This window comes from Peromyscus californicus, unplaced genomic scaffold (genome assembly GCF_007827085.1).
Source record: "Peromyscus californicus insignis strain IS unplaced genomic scaffold, ASM782708v3 Scaffold_5__1_contigs__length_169319896, whole genome shotgun sequence".
In the NCBI taxonomy this organism is placed as follows: Eukaryota; Metazoa; Chordata; class Mammalia; order Rodentia; family Cricetidae; genus Peromyscus; species Peromyscus californicus.
This window is the reverse complement of record NW_026294573.1, coordinates 110,140,270-110,159,350: the sequence shown is the minus strand read 5'-3', so window position 1 is coordinate 110,159,350 and position 19,081 is coordinate 110,140,270. Positions and strand designations below refer to the sequence as shown.

The following is a 19,081-nucleotide window of genomic DNA, read 5'->3' as shown; positions in this document are numbered from 1 at the left end:
TTAAAAGCGTTTATGAGCTTTCTGATGTGGGGACTGGGGACTGAACTGTGCTCTTTTGGAAGAGTCATTAACCATTCAGCCATTTCTCCAACCTTTCCATATCCCTTTTGTTTTCTTTTTTCCCCTTTGCTTTCTTCCTCTATCTCCTCCCCAGAAACCCTCCACCCCCGACTGAGTTGCATTAGGGTTGCTTATTGGATCCTGACTGAGAGATTTTTTGTAGGAGCATGAGTGTCTTACCAGTAGTTACATCACAAAAGAAAAATAGCTCCCTCTCCCTCAAGTGCCCATTCAGTGTCTGTAGATACTTAGGGAGGAATAGGGGTTTAATGATCTCTTCTTCCATTAGATAGGTCTATACATCCATGTGTGGAGGCTCATAATATCCTCTCAACTCCTTAAAAGGGTATTGACAGAGCTAATGTTGAGTAGATACTGTGTATGTAATCTCCACTACAGTAGGATTAAGAATGCAAAGGAATGTTCCAAAGACAGCTTTCTCTATCTCACTCCACAACAGGCTGTCACGTGTTGTTTATACTATCATCTGTGATATTCCTTGAGCCTTGGAAGAAGTGATATAGAAATCCAATCAGTGTTTGAGCATACAACAATATCACTCCTTAGGCTGCTACAAAAAGGAGCATCTTTGCCAATGGTGACAGTAACACTAATTTGTGAATATAAACACCATGATTTGGGCAGTAACTTGATAAGCTGAGCACATCCTGTACAATTAGCCAACTATATCAATAACTTTCCCACTAGGACCTATAACTTCCCTAAGCCGTGAGCTTTTGCCCAGGGTTAGAGTACTAGACAGACTCCCTTCTGTGAAGCAGATCTCAAATCTGCTCAGAAAAGCTTGCTCGCACATCAGTGGCCACTTCTTGCCTGGTGGGTTGGTAAGATAGTATTCAGGGTCCACAGTTGAGTAACAGTGTTGATGATAATCTTCCCACAGTAACTGGCACAGCACCTCCATGCACTAAGAGTTAGTCAGTGGGGAGAAAATTTCTCTCCCGGTTTCAGCTTGATTTCTCTATGTCTGTGGAAAACACGTGGTGTTTCCTGAAGTATGGTCAGTCTTACTATCTAGTTTCCCTGGGCTTTCAACGAACATGAGAAATGATTTATGGTTATGGGACTTCCCTGTTTGTAGCAAGGTAGCCCACTCTGAGTATCTGGGTATTCTTTAATAACCTATGGCTTGTGGAAACAGCTTCATCCAACTACATAGGATATTTCTGTTTAAACATTTCTTTCAAATTCATATATATTTTCACTAGTCCTTTCTCTACTCCCTCCCTCTTCCCCATCTCCCTGCACTTCAGTCCAATTAATACTTCCTCCCCCAGTTCCATCCCTTCCACTTTTATTTTACATGTTTTCCATTATCCATCATCTCTCTTAAAGCCTATTTTCTTCCCTCTCAAGGCCCATTTCCAGTGTCCTGTCCTCTATACACATGCATATATTCCTACTTAAATGCACATATACAAAAATGGCAGCTATGATCTACATGTGAAAGAGAATAAATATTTGATGTTTCTCTTTCTCCTTTTTTTCTTTTTCTTTTTTCTTTTTTAAAGATAGGTTCTCACTATACAGCCTTGGGTTGGCATAGAATTCACTATGTAAACCAGACTGGCCTCAAGTTCACAGATTTGCCTTTACCTCCTGAGTGCTGAGACTAAAGGCATTGTGCCACCACTGGACTTTCGTTATGGTCTTGTATTACATCATTTAATATAATGTTTCCCAGCTCATTAATGTTCATCAAATTTCATAATTTCACTTTTTTACAGCTTAATAAATTGCCATTGTATATATTTAACATGTTATCATTATCCATTCAACAGCTGATGGACATCTACCCTGATTCCATTTCTTAGCTAATATTAAGAGTACAATACATGGATGAGCAAATACCTCTGTAGATGGATATAGAATCCTTTAGGTATATGCCCAGGACTCATACGGTTGGTCATATGGTAGACCAACTTTTAGTTTTTTGAGAAAACTTCTTATTGATTTCTATAGTGGTTAGACTAGTTTACACTTCTACCATTGTGCTTAAGGGGCTCTGTGGAATGGTACCACCCACACTTACAGGAAGATGCCAACTTAAACTAACAATCTAGAAACCCACTTAGAGACATGTTCAGAGATTTGTCTCCAATTAACTCTAGATTCTATTCCAGTTGGCAACCAATATAAACCATTACTTTTATTATTGCCTTTTTTTTTCAGCCCCACAATCAAGTAAGTGACTAGATACCAGGTCATGACCCACAGTTTATGAAGCTATGGTACAAGACTGGAAAGAAGACTCAGCCATTAAAGACTATGCTCACAACCAAAATACTGAAAAACAAAAGGGATACAGAGGACAAATGAAGATGAATATTTTTGGCATCTGGTGATGATGTCAACCATCTGAAAAATAGGCCAGTGGTTTACTAGAAACTTTTTAGTACACGTAGTACCAAAGCCTATCCATCTTTGCAAGAACTTCCTAGGTATTTCAGAGTAAAGTTATAATAATAGCAATAGTTTGTTATGTAATTGTCTATCACTTAACCAGGAAATATGGATCCAAATCTGTTCAAGTCTTAGAGTTGTGAGTTCATCACAATTATGTTTATTTTGGTGTTATATTTATTATAAATATTAATAGATTATGTATATGTATATGTTAGGCTGATGTTGGAAGCTTACAATAAAGAAATTTCCTCAGAATATACTCCAAAAATTAAAGAGAAGAGGAGGGGAGGAAGGAACAAAAGAACAAAGAAATAAAGGGGCAAATGAAGAAAGGAAGGAAAGACAGACAATAGAACAGCTTTGATACAAGAAAGACAGACTTCAATGTTCCAAACTCCATCTAATATAATCTTTAGTATCATAGAAATGATAAAGGAGATGATTTTCAAAAAAATCCAAAATCAGAACAATAAGATGACAGCAAATATAAAGACTGCTTAGTACAGAGAAGAAAGAATAAGAAATTGAAAATGTGACCATGTTTCAGAAACCAAATTATACAGAGCTATAAGAAAGAAAAAAAAACAGGCTGAATTCAAAGGAATGAAAATTGGATTAGCTTGAGATATTTTAGCAGTTGCCAGGGAAGACTGAAGATAAAAGTGTAATGTCTTCAAAAACTCTGAACCCAGAAAATAAATGTACAAAAGTATTTTATGACATTTTATCTGGGAACTGACTGTTCTTTTTGAAAAGAAAATTGTTAAAAAAATATAGTCTAGCAAAATGAAAAAATAATATAGATAAATATACAAAATCCATGAAACACTGTTAAGCACATTTGTTACCGTTATGCTTTATATGGAAATATATATGAAACATCATATACAAATTATTAGTAGTAAGAAACAATGTATCTTAATTGAGAATTAAATAGGGCCTGTGGAAGATAAAGCATGCTGTTTTGCTTTGCTTGGACATAGGGACTGATTCTAAATAATTGCAAGTGTTGGTAGAACCACAGAGCCTGCATGAGGCTGTGCTAGGTCCTTTGCATATATGTTACAGTTGTGTAGCTTAATGATCTTGTGGAACTCCTAACAGTGGGAGTTGTGGGTGTGTCTGACTCTTTTGCCTGCTCTTAGGACCCTCTTCCTTCTATTGGGTTGCCTCACCCACACTTGATATAAGGGTGTGTGCCTAGTCTTATTGCATCTTGTTATGCCGTGTTAGGCTTCTATCTGAGGCAGGCCTGTTCTTTCCTGAAGGGAAACAGAAAAGGAGTGGATTTGGAGGAGAAGGAAGGTGCAGAAGAGCTGGGAGGAACGCAGGGAGAGGAAACTGTGGTCGGGATGTATTGTATGAAAGAATAATAAAAAATACATTAAAAATAGTCAAGAGTATAAGTCAACCAAAACTGGTGGCACTGGGGTAAAATCCCAGCTGGAGAGGTAGGAGTAACAGATCTTTAAGAACCTGAGGACAGAATGTCCTATATAGTGAGTTCCAGTCCAGACAGAGACATTCAGTGAGACCCTGTCACTCAAAAACCAACAAAGTGCCAGGCGGTGGTGGTACTCGCCTTTAATCCCAGCACTCGGGAGGCAGAGGCAGGCAGATCTCTGTGAGTTCGAGGCCAGCCTGGGCTACCAAGTGAGTTCCAGGAAAGGCACAAAGCTACACAGAGAAACCCTGTCTCAAAAAACCAAAAAACAACAACAACAACAAAGTATAAATAAAGTCTCAAAGACTGCTACCACCAGAGTGTAACAAGGTAAAGAAATTGTGGCTCTGTACAGCAAAGTAACAGAGCAAAGAACATTCCATTAATCCCACAAAGGCACAGAGATAAGAGGGGGAGAAAGGAAGCATTTCAAGTGAAAAGAAAGAAAAGGGGGGAATCTAAGCTTCAGTAGCAAAAGAACTTCTAAAAATGTGTTACCACTGCAATGAGAACATGCTTCATTAAATTACCCCCTTTAAAAGCAAGAGTCTCAATTTCAGGAAAGAAATGAATCTAGTTTAAAATAGGCAACCTCAGAAACTCACACTCCCATATGTCCATACAGCAATATGTAGGCAATACTCTTACCAGCTGCTAATTGGCACATTTTTTTTTTATGCTTCTTAGATTTCTGTGACACCACCCTGTGCTGGTATATGTCCTTAGTTGCTGCCTACCTGTTCCTATTACTTGAAAATTCTTAACAAACTCACTGACTTGTGATTTATAATACTTGTACATCTGAGTGTATGAAAATTCACAAAAGAAAAGTATAACATTAATAAATATAAAATAAATGATCGACTTTGATAGTTAATGTGGTGGCATAAAATGTGTGACAATTTCCTGGATCAAATGGTAAAATTTAAAGAGAAAAAAGGAGGGAAAGAAGGAAACATTAAAGAGGATATGGAAGAAAGGGAAGAGAAAGGAGGGGAAAAGGAGGATTGGGAAAAATAGTCAGAAGAGGAGGAGGAGACAGCATAATCTAGAAATATGAGTTGATACCAAATTCAAGTTTTAGTTTCCAGGTCTCAAAATGAAAGAAACAGAGAGGAAAGGAGAGAGGAGAGGAGAAGGAAGAGGAGGTGAGGGGAAGGGAAAGGAAGTGAGGGGAGGGGAGGGAATGGCACAAGAAGAGAGGAAAGAATGGGAGGGGAGGAAAAAGAGAGGAGGAAAAGGGAGTAGAGAGGATGAGAGAAAACAGGAAAAGAGGAGGGAAAGAGGAGAGACAATATCTCCTATTTGCACCTCTTACCACTTTCTAAGGACTTTTCAGGTATACATGATGATGCCATATTCTCATCAGGTATACATGATGATGCCATATTCTCATCAGGTATACATGATGATGCTGTGTTCATCTGCTTCCCTTCTCTGCCTGCCCATTCTCCAGGATAGTGCTATTCACCACCCCTTACACACTAGATTATCTGCATCTCCTCTATGTTGTTCTCTTGCCAAATACTCCAGTATTTTTTCTGGTTTCAACAAATGATAACTAGACATGATTCTTCCCAGTGTAGATATTGATGATACATATATTGGGTTCTCCATCCAACTTTTGGGGAAGGAACCCAAACGAAGTATATCTCAAAATGAATATATGTTTCACACATATTTGTCACTTGGGTCCTCACAGCAAATATTTGTGAACAGTGTGGTGTTATTTGTTATTCAGTATGCTTGGTTGACAAAATAAATTTTAAAGTCAGAAATTAATTAAAAGAGCACACAGCTATCTAAAAATGGCTTATAATTTCATACAGTGGGACAAGCCAATAAACACAGCAGTGAAAACCATCCTTGGTATGCAAGTATTGCTTTTTAGTGCCATAAAAATGTACTTTCGGGAGAGTAGAACATTATAGTTTAAGTGAAGCTCTTCATTAGATAGTATGAGAAAATGAGGCATGAAAGGAAGATGGAAAAGCCTCCTTAATAGTTCCTGTGCAGATAATGTAGGCCAAAGACAATCAATAGCCATGGCTCATTTATTTTATGTCCTTGAGCACTTAGAGGCAAAATGTTAGTGTTTGCTATCCTGTTGGCTTTCTTTGCTCTGAATCAGTAATGAAAAAATGGATTTGCATGTTACAGTGTGAATTTTACACATATAACTCAAACAAGTAGCTATTGTTAACCAACATGGAAAGAAATATGTACTATTTTGAGTCCATTATATATTATTTTGGGGTCCATTTAAATAGCTCTGAATATAAATTTTCTGTCTCTAGACTAAGCAAAATACTTGACACATAGGTCCTGTTTACATTATAAAAATATACTAAATGAACACAGACAATTAAAATAATTGCATAAAATACCTTTTTTAAGATAGATTGTTGTCATTGATGAAAGCAGTAATGAAGTCAATATGATCAATATACCACTGAGTGCATGGCTAATAAGTAAGCAGATGTTTGCATCAGCAGCACAATGCCAGGTACCCTGTGTGATAACCAGCTACCATAATCCCCCTTCAGGTGAGAACAGAATAGAATACAATTCAATACATGCCCACAAAGACAAAGGTGTATTAATACCATATTGCTGTCATTCTTTGGAGAGTAAAAGTTACAGAAAAATCTTCAGTAAGTAACTTCTTAAAATCACCTTTTCCAGGAGGGGTTGTTGTGTATACCTCCTCTCTATAAGGGGGTGAACATTGGATCCAGATCAAAACTAGTGTCAGTCATATAGTGAGGCCAACTTGAGAGCCATATTGACATGAAATCAAGGGTTGGGGAATGTGGATCAGTAGTAGAATACTTGCCTAGTATGCTCAAGGGACTGGATTTGATCTCTAGCACTGAAAAAGGAAAACAGCAACAACAACAAAAATTCAGTTTGTTCGTAAAGAGAGGAAGATTTAAATGCTACATAATATAGACTAATACATCCTCTTTTTACATACTAAAACCACAATCATATATTAATTATAAATCAACTATTAGTTATATAGCAAGTGGAATCTTAAACAACATCAAGCTTTATGCATTGAATTCAAGCACTGTTTTTATTAGTCAAGAATAGGTCAAGAAGCTCTTGCTAAGTGAAAAGAAATAGTCAGTGGTGTTCTTCAATTAGGAAACCATCAAGGTGTGGTCCTCAGGTCCAAACTGGTGGTGAAATCAAAGAGACTTATGATGACAGTGTAAGGACCAAGGCAAAACACAAAAGGGAAGTTAAAATAGAAAAGAGAAAGACTGATCAGTGAGCCATCAGGGAAGGGTGGGCTAGAAAGGGTACCTAAGTATGAACAGCATTCAGCAGCCATCTGCTCTTGAGGATTTCTTTTGTTCCTGTTTCCAAGTTCGAAAAGGGAAAATACAGAACAGATTTTCCTACAACACAAAAGCTGCCAACAAAGGTCAGCTCAAAGTTGTATCTAGTCTACAAATGTATTGTCATTTTGCATTCTATCTCAAAATATAGTTTTAGGAAACAGCTTTCTTAGTGATTTCAACTTCAAAAACTAAAGAAAATATTATGAGTACAACAGTCTTATGACAGTCTTTTTCCATTATTTTTCTATATTTTCTCAAATATGTAGTGTTTAACATTTAAAACACTACACTAGATACCTGTTCATATCAGAACTTTTCAGGTAGATGTAGTCACTCTATATTCAAAACCACAATAACAGAAGCAGCAAACATCAACACTGAGAAGCCTATTGCTTCTCAGGCCTATTGCATAAAGTACACTGACACCACAGACTTGCATATCCAGAGGACAGAAACAAGCCCCAGCCTGTTGTGTCTGTACCTGTAGAGCATTAGTGCAGTTATTTGAAGTATATTTCATCTGTTTCTAGTCTCACTAGTCTTTTGCAGATAGTTTTTTGTCGTGACATTTAACCTAAAATTTTACTTAGTTCCATCATGAAAATCACTAAAATTAAAGAATTTTCAAACTGTTAGTAGATGCTTAATATGTGCCTACTAGTAAAACAGTCATCATCAAGAGCTCTTAATCTGTGTACGAGTTAGCTGGGAAGTTGGAGTGAGAGAAGAGACCATCAGGAGACACAACATACTTAATGGTGAAAACACGTCTACTTTGAGTAGACAGGTTTCACAGAGATGATAAAATGGGAACTATGGCTTGAAAAGAGGATCCAAGGGGTGGTGAAAAGTAAAGAAATAACAAGAGCAGGATACGGTAATGAGGAAACTCAAGTAGGTGTAGTGAAGGATTCAAGTTAGAGAAAAATAGAAACCAACTAGTTTATTCAGCATAAGTTAATCCAGGAGAAGGTCCTTGAATGAAAAAGTAAAATGAGTCTTGTGATGGAAGTAGTAACTCAAGGAGATACATTGGTCCCCAAGACATACAGGCTAAATACAATTAAACAACTACAACAACTTGAACACTAATATCGAACAATATATTTGATGTTTAGGGAACATTACTAAAATTTCACTCAAGCAAGCATAAGCTAAAGGGAGAAAACTAAATGTTTCCCTATCAAGAAACAAAGAAAATATTGAACACAAAGAAATCAACTGGAGTAGGGCCAAAGGCAAAAATAATAAATATATATTAAATGTTCCTCAGCTGTTCTCACTTAATCCCTTAGCTGTACTTTATTGACAACATCCAAAGATTCAGATAATCTGGGTGAAGAAAGAAAGCAACTTTGCCAGGTACTGTTACATTTTCTATGTTTTGATAAGATGAAATTAAAGTTTATTCAGTTATGGTCTTAATTTGTGACCAATTACACATTGAATTGCAAAACCTTATTTTTATGAGCCAGTTCTTATAAATATTTAGTCTGTATCATTTGTTAGAAATGGGTCAAGTGATAACTATAAACAATAATAAACAAATATCCTCTAAGGAAAGACGGCTTCTCTTCCTGTAGGGTTTTAGAATATAAATATTGCATTCATGTTTCTTTTTTGACCCTAGGGCTAACAATTCTACTTTTAGTAACTAGTATACAGTCTGCATTTGCAAACATGAGAGCAGAACACAATGTTAGATAAAAAGAATAACCTAATTTTCAGATTATTTGTATTCAAATCAATTTTATTTCCTTTTCTTTAACTTTTAGACAACATATCATTCATTAATTATATCATGTATCTACCTATTTTCCAATTATTTTTCTCAGAATATCGATAGAATATAGGACTATTTTGGAGGTTGGTGGGGGAGTTATTTCTTGGAAGTTAAGACATTCAAATTCATTGATGACATGAACTAAATAGCCTTCTTCTTAGTATCTACCTGAGAATAAGTTATTCCTATGCAAAAATGTTCATGCCTTTTACACCCTGATTATCAGCAGGTGGACTTCAATACTTTTCAGAAGGACACCTCAGTCCTCTCATTAGTAATAATGAAAATACAAACATAGACATTTTAAGTTGCTTTAACTCTATGGCATAGTTATATTTGACCTTAATAGTAATAGTCAATCTCAAGTAACTGTATTTAAATTTACACTCAAGCAAAGTGTCTACACCAAAGCCCCTGCTGCATGTTTTACTAGTATATATATTAGTATATATATAGTATATATTAGATAAGTCACAGAAGCAGAAATAATCTTCAAGATGATGAAAGATAGTGAGTACACAGTGAGCACCAAAGTGAGGCAAGGGGAATCACCATATTGCGCAGGATTGGCAGTGATCATATCAAGTAAAAATAAGGTGGAACTAGTGAGACAAATATGACACATTTTTTTTCTCATGTGTGGAACCTAGGTTGTGTGCAGACATACACAAATATAGACCCACAGAGAGATACACATATGCACAGATACACATATACACTCACACACACACAAGATGAAAACCAAAGAGGGTCTATTGTCTTTGGGGACAGAAGGGAAGTAGCAGAAGAGGAAAGGTTAATAGAGAGTGAATACAGTCAAACTACATGGTACCCTTGAATAAAGATGTCATTACAAAATCTGTTGCTTTGTACGCCAAATATAACTGAATAACCTTAAAGAGAATTATCTTCTCCAGGGAATATTCTGTATCTGATTATATCTCTCAGGACAGTGTATGTTATTTAATCTGTTGTAAAAAACAAACAAACAAAAACAAAAAAAAAACCTGTCATCAAAGGATTCGTACTGAACAAGTCTCCATTCTGAGGTCCCTGGTTATACATCCAACTGAGAATTTGACAGATATCTGACAGATTTACAAATGTGAACTTGAATTTATACTTTTTCCTCTTCCCATATTGGAATCTAACATTTGTATTGACAGCAAGACAAGGATAAACACAATATGGTAGTAAAGAAGTGAAAAAAAAATTAGGACCACATATGTGGTTGATTCACATTTCATTAAAACATACCTGCATTAAATCACATGTGTGTTGGCATATGAAAAATATCTGAGAGAATATATGTTCAAATATTTATAACAGCTGTATCAAGACAGAGGACACCCAAAAATCTGTCATTACTACAAGACAAGAAAACGGTTCATTTAAACTGTTTATAAGAGGCTTCTACTGTGGGTATAATCAGGATCAACTCATTGCAAGAACAGCACAAATATGCCCTTGTGTTTGCTAAAGAATTTCACTGAAGTATAATATTCTGTTGCTTAGAGCTGAGATGACAGTGATGGGTTCACTGTAAAGACAGCCTTTTGAATAATATATTTTGTCATATTTGGAAAGAATAATAACAGGTATTCAGATCAGTTTTTCCTTAGTGAGTGGGTTGAGTATACGTGGGTAACTCAAGATGTAGAATTCAGAAATGTAGACTTGGCTTTCTTATAGCACAAGCTTATGACTCAATATTGAAATAAAACTCATTGCCACTCTACCATCCAGTTTTTGGGTTTCTTGTTTTGTCCATAGGCTGCAATTCTAAGAATCTCATTATATCTGTTGGTATGCCAGTATATGACAGTCTTAATACTCATTATTGGTAGCAGAAAAGAAAGTAAGTGCTTGCTGGTATGTGCTGTTCTGTAGGGCTTTAAAAGTAAGGCAATTTTCCTCAGATGACTTGAAAGAACACTTGTAAATATACCTTCATTCAGGTGCATTCTAAGTACCAGAAGGAAGCCCTACTTGACACTGCCCTTATCTATTTATCTTGCTTTTCTCTTTCCTTTGTGCTCTTTCTTTTATATTTAAAACAAACAATAAAACAAAAAATTAGCTCATATGTGGTACAGTTTTCCTTTCTTCTTACATATGGTTATATCTAACTAAGCTCTGGAATTTGTTTTTGGTTAATCCCTAAGTTTTGTGTTGGATTCAAGAGGATATCCAGCAGAAATCTGGTTATTCAAGTCCTTTTAGTTATTATTTTCATTTTGGGAGTATCTTAGTTAGGTTTTTATTGCTAGGAAGAGGCACCATGACCACAGCAAACTCTCATAAATGAAAACATTTCATTGAGGGGGGTACACTTACAGTTTCAGAGGTTTAGTCCATTATCATCATTGTAGGCAGAATGGTGGTATGCAGACAGATGTGGTGCAGGAGCTCAGAGTCCTATATTTTGACTCAGAAGCAAGAAAAAGTTGATTGACAGTCACACTGAAGGAAACTTGAGCAAAAGAGACCTCAAAGTCCACCCCTACAATGACACACTTCCTCCAACAAGGCCACACCTCCTAATAGCGCCAATCCCTTTGGAGGCCATTTTCTTTCAAACCACCACAGAGGGACTGATAGCAGAAACTCTTTCAAAGATACCTTACATCTTTTTTGCTTACATTTCTCAAAGAAAATATGTTGGTTGGCATTAAGAAATCATGCAAGAAAAAAAAAACAAATGATCATCTCACTAGATGCTGAAAGGCCATTGACAAAATCCAACACCCCTTCATGATAAAGGTCTTGGAGAGATCAGGAATACAGGGAACATACCTAAACATAACAAAGGCAATTTACAGCAAGCCAACAGCCAACATCAAAGTAAATGGAGAGAAACTCAAAGCGATTCCACTAAAATCAGGAACAAGATAAGGCTGTCCGCTCTCCCCATACTTATTCAATATAGTACTTGAAGTTCTAGCCAGAGCCATAAGACAACATAAGGAGATCAAGGTGATACAAATTGGAAAGGAAGAAGTCAAGCTTTCACTATTTGCTAATGACATGATAGTAAACATAAGTGACCTCAAAAATTCAACCAAGGAACTCATACAGCTTATAAACACCTTCAGCAATGTAGAAGGATACAAGATTAACTCAAAAAAATCAGTAGCCCGCCTATATACAAATTACAAATGGGCTAAGTAAGAAATCAGAGATACATCACCCTTTACAATAGCCACAAATGACATAAAATACCTTGGGGTAGCTCTAACCAAACAAGCAAAGGACCTGTATGACAAGAACTTTAAGTCTCTGAAGAAAGAAATTGAAGATGTCAGAAAATGGAAAGATCTCCCATGCTCACGGATAGGTTGGATTAACATAGTAAAAATGGCAATCTTACCAAAAGCAATCTACAGATTCAATGCAATCCCCATCAAAATACCAACACAATTCTTCACAGACGTGGAAAGAACAATACTCAATTTCATATGGAAAAACAAAAAACCCAGGATAGCCAAAAGAATCCTGTAAAATAAAAAAAAACCTCTGGAGGGATTCTGACTTCAAACTCTACTACAGAGCTACAGTAATAAAAACAGCTTGGTACTGGCCTAAAAACTGACATGTGGATGAATGGAAACGAACTGAAGACCCCAACATTAATCCGCACACCTATAAACATACAATTTTCAACAAAGAAGCCAAAACTGTACAGTGGAAAAAAGGAAGCATCTTCAACAAATAGTATTGGCATAACTGGATGTCAACATGTAGAAGACTGCAAATAGATCTATATCTGTCACCGTGCACAAAACTTAAGTCCAAGTGTGGCGTCCAACGTGGTGGCAAGAGTTTCCACCTAAAAACTGAGAAAAAAGATTCTAAAACGGAGCTAAAAACAGTTCCTAATTGTCTCTCTCAAATGAGCAGCAGCTGCCCGTTTGAGCTACTGGTGGGTTCCTAGCGTGTGCCCTTGACCTGCAGTATGGCGGGAATGAGGCCTCTGCAAGTGGCACATTAAGCTGCATGGTGGATTTAGCCTTTCCTAGAACAAAACAAAAAAAGAGGTTTCTGGGCTACACGCTGCTTGGATAAAAGCATAGACCCAGGATAGCTCCCAGAGCTGGCGGTAAACCACTGCCATGTTGGGAAGCTGAGGTGGGCAGAGCCAGCAACCACAGCTGCTGCAGTTTAAAGCAATAGATTTACAATAAGACAGATTCAGATGTAATAGTTTACAATGTGTGTAAAAATGTACGCAGGCTTGAAAGAGAAAGAAAAAGGAATATATACAGTTATATAAAGAAATAAATAGTTTTTAAAAATAAAGTCTTTAAAGAGACAGTAAAGGTAGTATAAAAAATAAGCCACGTAAAAATGGATATTACACAGAGAATCTGGATTGTGTTGTCTTTGGGATTTTTAACTGCAGAAAAACATTTGATTGTAAAAGCTGTTGAGTTATGCCAAAATATATATTTTAAAGGTACCTTGACTTCAAAATTTGGATATAAGGATATGTTGCTTTGGAAAGGAGACTCTGCTTTTATTCCCACAGAAAGCCAGAGGCTATGGATTTGTTCCAGATTAAGATACAACAGGTTTGACCAGCCAAGACCCCGTGAAAGGTCTCCGATGACACCATGGCCCAGATGATTCAACATCCAGAATGGTTTCAAGGCAACTGGCTCAGACGATACAGCCTCACAGACTACTCCATGATCCTAAAATTTTCTTTGTGTCCCCATAAGATACAGCGACCCCCTCCAGCAGGAAGTAGTAAGAGAAGCTACGCCCAAATTCCCAAATTATTTGTAATTTTACTTTGTTAAGGTTAAAACCTTCCTTTTTGAAAAAAAGGGGGGGGGGAAGTGCTGTGGGATGTTCTGTATGGCAAATGTGTTGCTGATTAGTCAATAAATAAAACACTGATTGGCCATTGGCTAGGCAGGAAGTGTAGGCAGGACAAGGAGGAGAATAAAGCTGGGAAGTGGAAGGCTGAGTCAGAGAGACACTGCCAGCTGCCATGAGGAGAAACAGCATGTGAAGATGCCGGTAAGCCACGAGCCATGTGGCAAGGTATAGATTTATAGAAATGGATTAATTTAAGCTGTAAGAACATTTAGCAAGAAGCCTACCACAGCCATACAGTTTGTAACCAATATAAGTCTCTGTGTTTACTTGGTCGGGTCTGAGTGGCCATGGGACTGGCAGGTGAGAGAGATTTGTCCTGACTGTGGGCAAGCAGGATAACTCTAGCAACACAAGTGGATCAAAGACTTCAACTTAGATCCAGTTACTCTGATCCTGCTAGAAGAGAAAGTCGGAAGTAGTCTTGAACGCATTGGCATAGGAGATCACTTCCTAAAATAATACCAGTAGCACAGACACTGAGAGAAACAATTAATAAATGAGAGCTCTTGAAACTGAGAAGTTTTGTAGGGCAAAGGACACGGTCAATAAGACCAAATGACATCCTACAGAATGGGAAAAAATCTTCACCAACCTCACATCAGACAGAGGGCTGATATCCAGAATTTATAAAGAACTCAAGAAATTAGACATCAAAACACCCAATAGTTCAATTAAAAAATGGGCTATAGAGCTAAACAGAGAATTCTCAACAGAAGAATCTCAAATGGCTAAAAGACATTTAAGGAATTGCTCCACATCCCTAATCATCAGGGAAATGCAAATCAAAATGACTCTGAGATACCATCTTACACCTGTCAGAATGGCTACGATCAAAAAACACTGAAGACAGCTTATGTGGGAGAGGATGTGGAGCAAGGGAAACTCTCCTCCACTGTTGGTGGGAATGCAAGCTTGTACAGACACTTTGGAAATCAATATGGCGCTTTCTTAGAAAATTGGGAATCAACCTCCCTCAAGACCCAGCTATTCCACTCTTGGGCATATCCCCAATGAATGCTTAATCATACCACAAGGGCACATGCTCAACTATGCTCATATCAGCATTATTTGTAATAGACAGAACCTGGAAACAACCTAGATGCCCCTCAACTGAAGAATGGATAAAGAAAATATGGCACATATACACAATGGAGTACTACTCAGCAGAGAAAAACAATGACATCATGAGGTTTTCAGGCAAATGGATGGAACTAGAAAAAATCATCCTGAGTGAGGTAACCCAGACACAGAAAGACAAACATGGTATGTACTCACTCATAAAAGGGTGAATACTAGATGTAAAGCAAAGGATAACCAGACTGCAACTCACAACTCCAGGGAGACTACCTAGTAAAGAAGACCCTAAGAAAGACACAGGGATCACCCAATGACAGAGAAATAGATGATGAGATCTATATGAGCAAACTGGGGATAGAGGGGTAATGGAGGACAAGGGCCAGGGGAAAGAGAGCTTAGGGGAGAGGGAGGTCCCAGCTGGATCAGGAACAGTGTGGAAGAATGGAGAGGGAGATGCCATGATGAATGAAGACCCCAGGGGAATAGGAAGAAGCAGAGTGCTAGAGAGGTCCCCAGAAATCCACAAAGATAGTTCCACTGTAGACTACTGGCAATGGTCGACAGAGTACCTGAGCTGACCTGCTCTGGTGATCAAATGGCTGAACACCCTAGCTGTCATGATAGAACTCTCATCTAGTGTCTGATGGAAGCAGATGCAGAGATCCACGGCTGAGCCCCAGGTGGAGCTCTGGGAGTCCAATTGGCAAGAGAGAGAGGAAGGATTGTACGAGCGAGAGATGTTGAGACCATGGTTGGAGGAAGCACAGGGACAAATTGTCAAACTAGTGGAAGTACATGAACTGTGAACCAATGGCTGAGGAGCTCCCATGGAACTGGACCAGGCCCTCTGGATAAGTGAGACAGTTGATTAGCTTGAACTGTTTGGGAGGCCCCCAGGCAGTGGAGCCAGTACCTGTCCTTGGTGCATGGGTTGACTTTTTGGAGCCTGGGGCCTATGCTGAGACACTTTGCTTAGTCTTGGTGTAGGGAGGAGGGGACTGGTCTTGCCTTGGCTGAGTCTGCCAGGCTGGGCTGACTCCCCAGGGGAGACCTTGCCTTGGAGGAGGTGGGAGTGGGGGGTAGATTGGGGAAAGGGCTGAGGGTGGGAGGAGGGAGGACGGGGGAATCCATGTCTGATATGTGAAATTAAGTTAATTATAAAATAAAAATACTATAAAAAAAGAAATCATGAGACTAGAAAACAAGGATGTTCAGTTAATACATGCTCTTGGGATTAGTTTTTCACCTAAGCATAGTTATCATCAGTAGCAAGGAAGGGACTTCACAGAGATAAATAGTCTTGCACCATGCAGTCTGCAAAGAATCTAGCAGAGGTTCTATGATACCATACTTGCATTTCCTTCATCCTAGAACTCATCTTCCTCTGTTTCCAGTGTTTTTACTTAGCTTCTTCCTTTCTCCTTTACAGGAAAGATTCTACATTAGAGATTAATCCCAAAGTTAAGGTGTGTCTGAACTCCCCCTGCTGCTGCTCCAGTGGGTTAAGATCTCTGGAACTGAAGCCTAACATTGTCTCTCTGTATGAAACACCTAGAAGAAAGCAATTCAATCATTCTACCCATCTTCATGGCTCATGATTTTTATGAACTACATTACCTTTGAACTATGTTGGAAAGAATGTTCTTCCCTGTCTGGTATACTTTTTTCTGTGTGCATATACCTCAAGTCAGTAATTACAGCACTCTTTTTTTTTTTTTTTAATTTAAAGCACTTTTAACTGATAAAGGAGATTAAGAGAAAACCATGTTCATGTATTAGTTATGGAGTATGTATTGTGGATTCTCTAATGTGCTGTGTTTAGAGATAGAGCCCCAAAGAGGTAACAAATAGTTAAGTAAGGTCAATAAATTAGAATATCCTTAATCCTACAGTATTGCTATCCCTTTCAGTGAAATGAAAATGAGCCTGTAATGCGGCAGAAGACAAGACTTAACAGAAACAATTCCTCATCATACCTTCATCTTAGATTTCTAGTCTCCATGTGTGGAGAAATACTGTCTACAGTTTAGGCCATTAGGTCTGTGGCATTTTTGTTATGATAGCCCTGCTAGACACACAGATCAAGTCCAGATTTTGATTCTGTTAATATTTTAACAAAACTTAAATAGTCCTACAAAAAGGAGCATAATTCAATTACAATTACTCTAAGGATTTTTTAAATTACAAATGGTATTTATGTAGTGCCAGTTGCTTGGCCTGCACAATAATAGATCTTTGTAGGCAGCTTACAACCCTATACTTCAAAGTGTACAATTACTAATTTTGGGTTGAAATGTAAAGAAGTTAAAAATGTCTGTTAAAAGTGAGACATTTTGCCGGGCGGTGGTGGCGCACGCTTTTAATCCCAGCACTTGGGAGGCAGAGACAGGCAGATCTTTGTGAGTTTGAGGCCAACCTGGTCTACAGAGCGAGATCCCAGAAAGGCACAAAGCTATAAAGAGAAGCCCTGTCTGGAAAAACCAAAAAAAAAAAGAAAAAAAAAAAAAAAAAGTGGGACATTTTTTTCTTAACAGAATTTACTGAGAGAAGTCCAGAAACACACAGACACACTGATACACAGACACACACATATGGTGATACTTTATTTGTGCTGAAATGTGATTTTACTTGTATGTTAATAAATAAAGTTGCCTGGGGATCAGAGCTAACAGCAAGCCATTTAGCAGAAGTCTGGCAGTAGTAGCACACGCCCTTAATCTGATCACATGGCAGGCAGAGTCTCTGTGTGTTCAAGGACACAGCCAGCATGGTGACACACACGTTTAATCCCAGTACCAACCATAGAGACCTGGAGGTCTGTATAGACAGGCAGTGACAAGAAAGTCATGTGGTTGGGTTTAGAGCCAATAAAAAGACAAAACAAAAAGGCAATAAAAAGACAGGACACAGGAAGAAGCTCTCTCTCAGGGGAAGGACAGCAGGGAGTGGTAAGATAAGGTGGTCTTAGCTCTTGGCTACTGTTCTGTTCTCTGGGCTTTTAACTCTTTATTTGGCTCTGTGTTTCTTATTTATAAGACTGTTTACAATTACATCTACACACACACACACACACACACACACACACACACACACACACACACACACACGAAGCACAAAGACACTTTTATCTCCACATGTAAACTTCATTTGTTATAAATACAGCCATACAAAATTGTGCAAATGCAGATTAATTCTAGCTTTATCATCTATCTATCCATCCATCTGTCCATTCATCTGTCAACATAATTTGCATTTATGCAATGGCTATCACAGGGTAACAGCAGGTTAAATGGTTGCAGTTTGAAGTTATAGATTCAAATAAGTATTATTTATTATTTTAATATTTAGTTATTTGAGATAGAGCATCACTATGTAGTCCTGGCTAGCCTGGAAATCACTATGTAGACCAGATAGACTTTGAACTCACAGAGATCCACCTGCCTCTGCCTAAGTGCTGAAATTAAAGGCATATGGCATAACATCTGGCAGAAAATGAATATTTTTTAAATAATGTATGCTTACCACAGTATCTAAAATCCAATGTTTCCTATAGCTATGTTGAAAACTTTTCAGTTTTCATTTCTATATCTATCTAAAAGTCTCTCAGATTATATTTGAAAACACAAAAAATACAATTATTGATGATTTTAGCTATGGATAATTTTCTTTTAAATTTTTATAAAATGACTTAATTATATGTATTTATTTATTTATTGTGTGCATGTGCACTCATATGCCATGGCATGTGTGTAGAGGTCAAAAGACAACTTTCAGGAGTTGGCTTTCTCCTTCCACCTTGGTAGTACCAGGAGTTGAATTCAGGTTGCCAGGGTTGGTGGCAAGTGCCTTTATCCATTGAACCATCTTTCCTGCCCAATTTTTTTTCTTATACTCAAGATAAACATCCTCAAATCTGTTTATAAATCTTTTTAATAAGAGAAAAAATGTAGAGTCTGAAAAGAAACCATCTTAGATGAAAGCAATTAGGAAACATGATAGAGTGAAAATAATATATTTGAGTGAAGTCCTTCTCTCTCAGAGGGTGGGAGCTTATAG

At 37.7% G+C, this 19,081-nt stretch overlaps 1 protein-coding gene across 21 annotated transcripts in view; it reads right to left on the bottom strand.

Annotated features, from left to right (window-relative positions):
* The window catches only part of Lingo2 (leucine rich repeat and Ig domain containing 2), a 1,194,974-nt gene that overhangs the window by 542,066 nt on the left and 633,827 nt on the right, over positions 1–19,081 (bottom strand). The gene's annotated exons all lie outside the window — the stretch shown is intronic.